Consider the following 11712-nt stretch of genomic DNA (forward strand, 5'->3'; position numbering starts at 1 on the left):
GAGTGAGAGTGTGTGTGTGAGAGTGAGAGTGTGTGTGTGAGAGTGAGAGTGTGTGTGTGAGAGTGAGAGTGTGTGTGTGTGAGTGAGAGTGTGTGTGTGAGAGTGAGAGAGTGTGTGTGAGAGTGAGAGTGTGTGTGTGTGAGTGAGAGTGTGTGTGAGAGTGAGAGAGTGTGTGTGAGAGTGAGAGTGTGTGTGTGTGAGTGAGAGTGTGTGTGTGTGAGTGAGAGTGTGTGTGTGAGAGTGAGAGTGTGTGTGTGAGAGTGAGAGTGTGTGTGTGAGAGTGAGAGTGTGTGTGTGTGAGTGAGAGTGTGTGTGTGAGAGTGAGAGAGTGTGTGTGAGAGTGAGAGTGTGTGTGTGTGAGTGAGAGTGTGTGTGAGAGTGAGAGAGTGTGTGTGAGAGTGAGAGTGTGTGTGTGTGAGTGAGAGTGTATGTGAGAGTGAGAGAGTGTGTGAGAGTGAGAGTGTGTGTGTGTGAGTGAGAGTGTGTGTGAGAGTGAGAGTGTGTGTGAGAGTGAGAGTGTGTGTGTGTGAGTGAGAGTGTGTGTGAGAGTGAGAGTGTGTGTGAGAGTGAGAGTATGTGTGAGAGTGAGAGTGTGTGTCTGAGAGTGAGAGTGTGTGTGTGTGAGAGCGATTGTGTGTGGGGAATTAAGGGTTACGGGGAGCGGGCGGGTAAGTGGAGCTGAGTCCACGGCCAGATCAGCCATGATCTTGTTGAATGGTGGAGCAGGCTCGAGGGGCTAGATGGCCTACTCCTGTTCCTAATTCTTATGATCTTATGATCGATATATCCGTCTCTATCTCTGGCTATATAATCGAACCATCCAGCTGTTGCTATACCTGTCTATACAGCTCTATCTCTATCTATCAGTCTATATAATCTCTCCCCCCCTCTCTTATATATAAAATATATCATTTCATTAAGTAAAGTTGTGGTCAGTCTCCAGCTAATTAATCCTTGAGATGGGGGCATCGCTAACAAGGCCGAGCATTTATTGCTCATCCCTAATTGCCCTTGAGAAAAGTCAGGGTGAGCCCGTTTCTTGCAGACAACTGGAGTGTCTCACTGGGCCATTTAGAATCAACCACCTTGCTGTGGGCCTGGAGTCACATACAGGCCCAGACTGGGTAAAGACAGCAGATTTCCTTCCCGACAGGGGCATCAGTGAACCAGCTGGGTTTTTAAACCACAATCCCATAGTTTCACAGTCACCATAACTGATGCTCACTTTCAATTAGAGATTTATTTAATTAACTGAAACTACCCACTTGCAATGGTGGGATTTGAACACGGGTCTCTGGATCAATAGTCCAGGCCCTGGATTACTGGCCCAGTAACAGCACCACGATCCCACTGTACCGGTACCTCGCACACCAGAGCGGGTAAATCAGCATGGGCTTCCTTCACTAAAAGGACATTGGCGAACCGGTTGGGTTTCTAGGACAATATGACAGGTTTTTGATCACATTTACCGAAGCCAGTGTTTTATTTCCAGATTTTTAAAATGGTATTTAAATTCTCCAACTGCCCACTGGCGGGTTTATAAGTTTAGATTCTCTGGATGATAAGTCCAGGCCTCTAGACTGCTGGTGCAGCAACATCACCACGACACCACTATACCCAGGCTAACGGGTATGAGATCATTCGGTTGCCAGGAGATGGAGAAGAATGTTTGCACCCAATGGAAAATCGAGCTGCGGAACATGTCAGCCTCGGATGGAGGGCGAGATATAAAACTTGCATTAACGCAAGGGTCGCACATTACCAGAATGGGACCGGGGATAATTATAAGGACAGGTCACACAGACTAGCCTTGTATTCCCTCGAGTGTAGACGATTAAGGGGTGATTTAATCGAGCTGTTTAAGATGATTAAAGGTAGATAGACCGAGAGAAACAATGACCTCTGGTGGGGGGGGCCCAGAACAAGGGGCAGAACCTTCAAATGAGAGCCCGGCCGTTCAGGGGTGATGTCAGGAAACACTTCTTCACACAAAGGGCAGCGGGAATCTGCAACTCTCTCCCCAAAAAGCTTTCAAGGCTGGGGGTCAGTTGCAAATTTCAAAACTGAGATTGATGATTTTTGTTGGGTAAGGGTGTTAGGGGTTACGGAACCAAAGCAGGGAGATGGAGTTAGGATACAGATCAGTCATGATTTAACTGAATGGTGGAACAGGCTCGAGGGGCCGAATGGGCCTCCTCCTGTTCCTGTGTAACAGGCTCGAGGGGCTGAATGGGCTTCCTCCTTGTCATGTATTCAACCAGCATTGTAACCCATGTATAATCTGACCTAAGTTGTACACCGTGAGAACACTGACCACTCGGTGGGAGACAATCCTAACTGGACCTTCAGGTATAAAAGGGGAAGCCCCACCCACTTTCATCACTTGAGTGCTAAGGAATAAAGGACAGGTCACAGACTGACCTTCTCTCAAGCATGGGCCTCGTGTGCATTTTTACTGTATAGTAAGGACCTATCAATGGCGACGAGAAACTGGGATTTAAACCACGCGAGCATAGCCACGAGCAGAACAGATGAGAGGTACTGTGTTAAGGAATGGTTGGGACAGAGATTCAACATTGTTAAAGCAGCACACAGTTCTCCAGGCAGACAAGGGCAGTCGGGCATTCCCCAACATGTAGTCGAACCCAGAGGGGGAGTTCGACAGAGACAATGGCAAGCTGAACAGCGATTCACGCCATTGCAAGGGACAATGCGGCCAGTAATGGGGCCATCAACACCTGTTAATGGTGCACTCAAGGACAATAACAGGGGCAGTCAGGGACGATCGACTGGCAAGGGGCCTTTTGTTTCCAACAACAGCTCATGTTGGAGGCGTGGAGGCACACACTCAGCCGGAGTTTGCAGAGGTGAGCAAAATATCTGCAGAAATTGCAGAAATGAACGCTGGGGGAAATCGCTGGAAGCTGAAGTTCAGAGGGTTCATGTGGAGCACGTATACAGTTCATACACCAGGACGCCACCGATAATGATGAAAGTGCTCCTCAATGGCATCCCAGTATCAATGGAGTTAGACACGGGGGCCAGACAGTCCCTGATGGGTATCAAACAGTTCGAAAAGTTGTGGGTGTCCAAGGCCAGGAGGCCAAAATTATCACCAATTGACACACAGCTACGGACTTACACAAAGCAGATCATTCCGGTGCTAGGCAGCACCACGGTAGTCGTGACCCACAAAGATTCGGAGAACAGACTGCCACTCTGGATTGTCCCAGGGGACGGTCCCGCACTACTGGGGAGGAGTTGGCTTGCTGTCATGAACTGGAAATGGGGCGATGTCAATGCAATTTCCTCTGTGGAGCGAGTATCATGCTCACAGATCCTGGACAAATTTGACTCATTATTTCAACCCGGCATTGGCACTTTCATGGGGGCCAAGGTAGTGATTCACATAAACCTGGACGCCAGACCAGTACACCCCAAGGCCAGAGCGGTGCCGTACGTGATGCGGGAAAAGATAGAAGGCGAATTGGACCGCCTGCTGAGGGAAGGCATCATCTCGCCAGTCGAATTCAGTGACTGGGCGAGCCCGATTGTGCCGATGCTCAAGGCGGATGGGTCGGTCAGGATATGTGGTGATTACAAAGCCACTATCAATCAGGTGTCACTCCAAGACCAGTACCCGCTACCGAGAGCGGAGGACCTCTTTGCGACGCTATCCGGTGGCAAACTTTTTTCAAAATTGGACCTGACCTCAGCTTACATGACCCAGGAGCTGGCGAGTGAGTCGAAGAAGCTGACCACCATCACGACACACAAGGGGTTGTTTGAGTACAACAGATGTCCGTTCGGGATTCGCTCGGCCGCCGCGATCTTCCAACAAAATATGAAAAGCCTCCTCAAGTCGATTCCAGGGACGGTGGTTTTTCATTATGGGTTACGATACTGAAGAACACCTCCACAACCTGGAGGAGGTGCTACGCAGACTGGACCGGGTAGGGCTGGGACTGAAAAAGGTGAAGTGCGTCTTCCTAGCTCCAGAGGTAGAATTCCTGGGGATGAGGGTAGCAGCAGACGGGATCAGCCCTTCTGCATCCAAGACGGAAGCGATCCAGAGAGCACCCAGACCCCGTAACATGACGGAGCTGCGTTCGTTCCTGGGGCTCCTGAACTATTTTGGTAACTTTCTTCCCAAATTGAGCACGCTGTTAGAGCCGCTACACGTGCTCCTACGCAAAGATCACGATTGGGTCTGGGGGTCAGCCAGGAAAGGGCTTTTAATAGAGCACGCAATTTGTTATGTTCCAACAATCTGTTAACGCTATATGACCCATGTAAGAAACTTGTGTTAACGTGCGATGCGTCGTCCTATGGTGTTGGATGTGTGTTGCAGCATGTTAATGCCAAGGGTCAGTTACAGCCGGTAGCTTATGCCTCCAGAAGTCTGTCCCAGGCAGAAAGGGGCTACGGGATGGTAAAAAAGGAGGCGCTCGCATGTGTATATGCGGTAAACAAAATGCATCAGTACTTGTCTGGCAGGAAATTTGAGCTGGAGACAGATCACAAACCCCTAACGTCCCTTTTGGCCGACAACAAGGCCATAAATGCAAACGCATCGGCCCGCATACAGAGGTGGGCACTCACGTTAGCTGCCTATGACTACACAATTCGGCACAGACCGGGCACCGAAAACTGCGCCGATGCACTCAGCAGGCTCCCACTAGCCACCACTGAGGGGGCTACTGAGCATGCTGGTGAGATGGTCATGGCTGTTGAAGCTTTCGGAAGCGAAGGCTCACCCGTGACAGCCCGTCAGATTAAAGTCTGGACAAATAGAGACCCGCTATTGTCTCTAGTCAAGAAATGTGTCCTGAATGGGGACTGGGCAGCCACGTATGGGGCATGTCCTGAGAAATGTAAACAATTTCACAGGCGCAAGGATGAACTCTCGATTCAGGCCGATTGCCTACTGTGGGGAAACCGCGTAGTCATGCCCCAGATGGGCAGAGAGGTGTTCATCAGAGAACTCCACAATTGTCACGATGAAAGCAATTGCCAGGTCACACGTTTGGTGGCCAGGGATAGACGCAGATCTGGAACTTTGTGTTCGCAGGTGCAACACGTGTGCCCAGCTGGGCCATGCGCCCAGGGAAGCCCCACTTAGCCCCTGGCCATGGCCCGCCAAGCCATGGTCACGCATCCATGTGGACTACGCAGGTCCTTTCATGGGGAAAATGTTTTTGGTTGTAGTAGACGCCTACTCCAAATGGATCGAGTGTGACATTTTAAATTCAAGCACATCCTCTGCCACGGTAGAAAGTCTACGGGCAATGTTCACTGCCCACAGTCTACCGGACGTCTTGGTCAGCGACAATGGCCCGTGCTTCACAAGCACTGAATTCCAGGACTTCATGGCAGGCAATGGAATTAACCATGTTCGAACGGCACTGTTCAAGCCGGCCTCAAACGGCCAGGCAGAACGAGCAGTGCAGATAATCAAACAGGGGATGCTCAGATTCCAAGGGGGTTCCCTACAAACCCGCTTATCACGCCTCCTGTTGGCCTATAGATCCCAACCACACTCGCTCACAGGGGTTCCACCCGCAGAGCTACTAATGAAAAGGACGCTCAAAACCCGGCTATCCCTTATACACCCCACCATGAAAGAAATTGTCGAGAGCAGGCGCCAGTCACAATATGACTACCATGACAGGAATGCGAGGGCGCGATGTATTGATGTCAATGACCCTGTTTTTGTCCTCAACTACGCTGCAGGGCCCAAATGGCTCGCAGGCACTGTGGTTGCCAAAGAGGGAAATAGGATTCTGGTCGTTAAACTTACCAATGGACAAATCTGCCGCAAACATGTGGATCAAACAAAAAGGAGGTTCAGCAACCCCATAGAAGAAGCAGAGGAAGAACACGATATAGAGTTCACTCCACCACAGGTGACCGAACACCGGAACCAAAGGGAGGAGAGCCCAGTCACTGTGGGCAGTCCGGACAGGCCTGAGGCACCGCAAACAGCAGACACTCAGGCCAGTGCCCAACAACCGGAGCCCCAACTCAGGCACTTTACAAGGGAGCGTAAACCACCAGAGAGACTCAACCTGTGATCCCAATAAGACTTTAGGGGGGAGGTGATGTCATGTATTCAACCAGCATTGTAACCCATGTATAAACTGACCTAAGTTGTACACTGTGAGAACACTGACCACTAGGTGGGAGACACTCCTAACCTGGACCTTCAGGTATAAAAGGGGAAGCTCCACCCACCTTCATCACTTGAGTGCAAAGAAATAAAGGACAGATCACAGACTGACCTTCTCTCAAGCATGGGCCTCGTGTGCATTTATACTGTGTAGTAAGGACGTATCACTCCTGTTCCTGTGTAACAGGCTCGAGGGGCTGAATGGGCCTCCTCCTGTTCCTGTGTAACAGGCTCGAGGGGCTGAATGGGCCTCCTCCTATTCCTGTGTAACAGGTTCGAGGGGCTGAATGGGCCTCCTGTTCCTGTGTAACATGGATGAGTGGGACTCGGTGCGGGTTAGGACACGGGGCACAGGGGGTGTTGGGTGAGCGGGACTTGGTGCGAGTTAGGACATGGGGCACATGGGGTGATAGGTGAACGGGACTTGGTGCGAGTTAGGACACCGGGTAGTGAGCACAGGGGGTGATGGGTGAGCGGGACTTGGTGCGGGTTAGGACACAGGGCACAAGGGGTGATGGGTGAGTGGGACTCGGTGTGAGTTAGGACACGGGGGTGCAGCAGAGATTAGGAGGCGCTCAAGGGTGCAAGGAGGGAAGCTGGCCCGGACTGCGTTGGAATAGTCGGGGTTGGGGTTGGAGGAGGAGGAAATGGGCGGGGGGCGAACTGGCTTGTCCGGCCTTTCATTAATCCCTCAAAAAAGCCTTCACAGGAGAGCATTCGATTTGCATACGGAGAGAGTTAACCCTTCGCTCTGCCGCAATCAATATTCAATTCCTGCATCTATTTGATTTCACAGAAGGCAATTAATATTGTATTAAAATGGTAGGATTAGGGTGGGATAACTAGGCTTTCCTGCAAGAGCATTATTCAGGAAGCCCTGGGGTCAGTGTTGTAAAGACTGTCGCCACTTGTTATTATAAATAAATACTTCAGGGAACTAACACACTCGTGATATTACTCTGAGGCCAGCGGCTGTAAGGCAGTGCAGGCAAATGTACAAGATGATTAAAGTAACTCTCTCTCCTTCACTTTGGAGTATCAGATAACACCGGAGGCATACCCACAGATGAAACGGAAGAGAAAAAAAAACCCTTTGCTCTGATTGGAAGCAGGACGGTAAAGATGCAGCTGAGAATTAATTCCAGCTTTCACTGCGCTGTACTGCTCCACTCTCCCGAGGTCCAGCCAGCTTTCCTCTCCACACCCAGAGACCTATTTAAACACGAAACAGAATAGAGAACAACTCGAGACAAAAAAAGTCAGCTGCGTTTACAGATGACTGCAAACTGCTTCCCCAAGACCAGTCTCGTTGAAGTGCGGGGCGCCAGGCTGTGTAAGGGAATGTTAGTGTACAGGGTATGGGCAGTCAAAGTGTGCTACAGCAGAGGAGGCCACTCAGCCCCTGCCTCAGCTCATCCGCTGCTGAAACCCTCATCCCTGCCTTTGTTACCTCCAGACGTGCCTATTCCGACGCACTCCTGTCTGGCCTCCCACATTCTACCCGACGTTAACTGGAGGTGATCTAAAACTCGGCAGCCCCATGTCCTAAATCACACCGAGTCCCGCTCACCCATCACCCCCTGTGCCCCGTGTCCTAACTCACACCCAGTCCCGCTCACCCATCATCCCCTGTGCCCCGTGTCCTAACGCGCACCGGGTCCCACTCACCCATCACCCCCTGTGCCCCGTGTCCTAACTCGCACCAAGTCCCGCTCACCCATCACCCACTGTGCCCTGTGTCCTAACTCGCACCAAGTCCCGCTCACCCATCACCCCCTGTGCCCCGTGTCCTAACTCGCACCAAGTCCCACTCACCCATCACCCCCTGTGCCCCGTGTCCTAACTCACACCCAGTCCCGCTCACCCATCACCCCCTGTGCCCCGTGTCCTAACTCGCACCAAGTCCCACTCACCCATCACCCACTGTGCCCGTGTCCTAACTCGCACCCAGTCCCACTCACCCATCAACCCCTGTGCCCCGTGTTCTAACTCGCACCAAGTCCCACTCACCCATCACCCCCTGTGCCCCATGTCCTAACTCACACCAAGTCCCACTCACCCATCACCCACTGTACCCGTGTCCTAACTCACACCAAGTCCCACTCACCCATCACCCACTGTGCTCACTGACCTACATTGGCTCCCGGTTAAGCAACGCCTCGATTTCAAAATTCTCATCCTTGTTTACAAATCCCTCCATGGCCCTCGCCCCTCCCTATCTCTGTAATCTCCTCCAGCCCCACAACCCCCCGAGATGTCTGCACTCCTCTAACTCTGCCCTCCTGACCATCCCTGATTATAATCGCTCCACCATCGGTGGCCGTGCCTTCAGCTGCCTGGGCCCCAAGCTCTGGAACTCCCTCCCTAAACCTCTCCGCCTCTCTACCTCTCTCTCCTCCTTCAAGACGCTCCTTAAAACCGACCTCTGTGACCCAGCTTTGGTCACCTGCCCTGATATCTCCTTATGTGGCTTGGTGTCAAATTTTTATGTCATCACACTCCTGTGAAGTGCTTGGCGATGTTTCACCTCATTAAAGGCGCTATATAAACACGGGTTGTTGTTGAGTGTGCGCCGGCTCTTTCGAAGAGCAATCCAGTTCGAACTGCTCCCTCTGCTCTTTTGCCAGGAGCCTTGCTTCAAGAATTTATCCAATTCTCTTTAGAAGGCGCCTATTGAGTCTGCCTCCACACCCTTTCAAGCAGTGCATTCTAGATCCTAGCCACTTGCCGCGTAAAAACATTTTTTCTCGAGTCGCCATTGGTTCTTTTGCCAAACACCTTAAATCTGTGTCCTCTGCTTATCGATCACTCCTCCACTGCAAACCGTTTCTGCTGATTTACTCTGTCTAAACCCTTCGTGATTTTAAACACCTCTAGCAAGTCTCCCCTCAACCTTCTCTGCTCTAAGGAGAACAAGCCCCGCTTCTCCAGTCTATCCACGTCACTGTAATCCCACATCCCTGCAACCATTCTGGTAAATCAGACTGTCTCGGCATCACCACGACTGAGCGAGCTGGCCGAGTCCTGAAGGACATATCTGCCGGACTGGGCCTGCGGCAGATGGTGAGAGAACCAACACGAAGGAAAAACCACTCCAGGGACTTGAGCACATATATCTAGGCTGACACTCCCAGTGCAGTGCGGAGGGAGTGCCGCACTGTCGGAGGGGCAGTACTGAGGGAGTGCCACACTGTCGGAGGGGCAGTACTGAGGGAGTGCCACACTGTCGGAGGGGCAGTACTGAGGGAACGCCGCACTGTCGGAGGGGCAGTGCTGAGGGAGTGCCGCACTGTCGGAGGGGCAGTACTGAGGGAGTGCTGCACTGTCGGAGGGGCAGTACTGAGGGAGTGTCACACTGTCGGAGGGGCAGTACTGAGGGAGCCCCGCACTGTCAGAGGGGCAGTGCTGAGGGAGTGCTGCACTATCGGAGGGGCAGTACTGAGGGAGTGCCGCACTGTCAGAGGGACAGTACTGAGGGAGTGCCGCACTGTCGGAGGGGCAGTACTGAGGGAGCGCCGCACTGTCGGAGGGTCTGTACTGAGGGAGCGCCACACTGTCAGAGGGGCAGTACTGAGGGAGTGCCGCACTGTTGGAGGGGCAGTACTGAGGGAGTGCCGCACTGTCAGAGGGGCAGTACTGTGGGAGTGCCGCACTGTCGGAGGGGCAGTACTGAGGGAGTGCCGCACTGTCGGAGGGGCAGTACTGAGGGAGCGCCGCACTGTCAGAGGGGTGGTACTGAGGGAGTGCCGCACTGTCGGAGGGGCAGTACTGAGGGAGTGCTGCACTGTCGGAGGGGCAGTACTGAGGGAGTGTCACACTGTCGGAGGGGCAGTACTGAGGGAGCCCCGCACTGTCAGAGGGGCAGTGCTGAGGGAGTGCTGCACTATCAGAGGGGCAGTACTGAGGGAGTGCTGCACTGTCGGAGGGGCAGTGCTGAGCGAGTGTCGCACTGTCGGAGGGGCAGTACTGAGGGAGTGCCGCACTGTCAGAGGGGCAGTACTGAGGGAGTGCCGCACTGTCGGAGGGGCAGTACTGAGGGAGTGCCGCACTGTCGGAGGGTCTGTACTGAGGGAGCGCCACACTGTCAGAGGGGCAGTACTGAGGGAGCGCCGCACTGTTGGAGGGGCAGTACTGAGGGAGTGCCGCACTGTCAGAGGGGCAGTACTGTGGGAGTGCCGCACTGTCGGAGGGTCTGTACTGAGGGAGCGCCACACTGTCAGAGGGGCAGTACTGAGGGAGTGTCGCACTGTCGGAGGGGCAGTACTGAGGGAGCGCCGCACTGTCGGAGGGTCAGTACTGAGGGAGTGCCGCACTGTCAGAGGGGCAGTACTGAGGGAGTGCCGCACTGTCGGAGGGGCAGTACTGAGGGAGTGCCGCACTGTCGGAGGGGCAGTCTTTCAGTGAAGACATTAAACCGAGGCCCTGTCTTCCCTCTCAGTGCTCCCATGGGCACTGTTTCGAAGAAGAGCGGGGGAGTTCTCTTTAGTGTCCTGCGCCAATATTCATCCCTCAACCAATGTACTTCAAGGACTGCAGCGGTTCAAGAAGGCGGCTCACCACCACCTTCTCACGGGGCAATTAGGGACGGGCAATAAATGCCGGCCTTGCCAGAGACGCCCACATCCAGAGAATGAATAAAGCGAACATCAGTAAAACCCAGGAATTTCTGCTTTGGCTTTATTCGGCAATCCTTGCAAATTAGAGGAGTTTTCAGAAGTCTATTTTTTGGTAAAGTTTCAGCATATCACCGGACATCAAATTCTTCCCTGAACCAGCGCAATGGGGCAGCCTTTTAGAAAGTAACTTTAAAAAACAAGGTTTGAATTAAAAAATGTTCCTTGCTACTTTTAAGATTAACGCAGCTCACAATTGTTTCGGCGTCAAAATTAAGCATTTTGACGAGCGTGTCGAGTCCACCACCAACGTTCCCGTTAAGCTGCGTGGCTGGCCGTGCAGAGTTCTGGGGGTCCCGTGCAGGCCGCTCACCGGATTTGTACAGGAGGTTCTCCACATGTGTGGATGCTTGCGTTGGCCGGGCGGCCAGTTACAGGGACTGGGAACAAGAGAGGGATGAGAGGGAACGCTGGCCACCTGTGAGAAGCCAGACCTGCTACAACTGTACAGGGTATTGGGTGAGGCCACACCTGGAGTACTGCGTACAGTTTTGGTCTCCGTATTTAAGGAGGGATCTACTTGTATTGGAGGTGGTTCAGAGAAGGTTCACCAGGTTGATTCCTGAGATGAGGCAGTTGACTATTGAAGAAAGGTTGAGCAGGTTGGGCCTCTACTCATTGGAATTGGCTGGCGAACAGAAAGCAGAGAGTCGGGATAAATGGGTCCTTTTCGGGTTGGAAATCGGTGGTTAGTGGTGTGCCACAGGGATCAGTACTGGGACCACAACTGTTTACAATATACACAGATGACCTGGAAGAGGGGACAGAGTGTAGTGCAACAAAATTTGCAGATGACACAAAGATTAGTGGGAAAGCGGGTTGTGTAGAGGACATAGAGAGGCTGCAAGGAGATTTAGATAGGTTAAGCTA

The sequence above is a fragment of the Pristiophorus japonicus genome, unplaced genomic scaffold (assembly GCF_044704955.1).
Source record: "Pristiophorus japonicus isolate sPriJap1 unplaced genomic scaffold, sPriJap1.hap1 HAP1_SCAFFOLD_229, whole genome shotgun sequence".
Classification (NCBI taxonomy): Eukaryota; Metazoa; Chordata; class Chondrichthyes; family Pristiophoridae; genus Pristiophorus; species Pristiophorus japonicus.